Consider the following 408-nt stretch of genomic DNA (forward strand, 5'->3'; position numbering starts at 1 on the left):
CTCCCCCCTTTATCCATTTTCCATGTAGGGCTTGCATTATTCCGACCACTATTGAGGTCACCTTTTGAAACGGAAACAGTGCGTGCTTCTGACACCAGAAAATCCATTATAGATTTACTGATGGAAGTCTCGACATGTATTGTACCTTTATTATGTAAAATAAATGAAACAGATAGATAAAAATGGAAAAGGGGACACACCTGATGGCTGTGGGATGGGGTCAAGGTGTTGTCTAGGTTACAACCCCGCTTGTTTACATGGCATGGCGAGCGTGCATAAGCCACTCACTTGCACCGGCAAGGGGAAAAGTGCGGCATGAAGTTTTTATTAAAGTTTGCTTAAAAAGAAAATGGGCTTCGTTCTAAGTTTAGCCCGTGACTGTTAAGGAAGGGCTAAATTGGTTGATAA

Source organism: Zophobas morio, unplaced genomic scaffold (genome assembly GCF_036711695.1).
Source record: "Zophobas morio isolate AGI-343-1 ecotype UQ-CSIRO unplaced genomic scaffold, CSIRO_AGI_Zmor_V1 ptg000031l, whole genome shotgun sequence".
NCBI lineage: Eukaryota > Metazoa > Arthropoda > Insecta > Coleoptera > Tenebrionidae > Zophobas > Zophobas morio.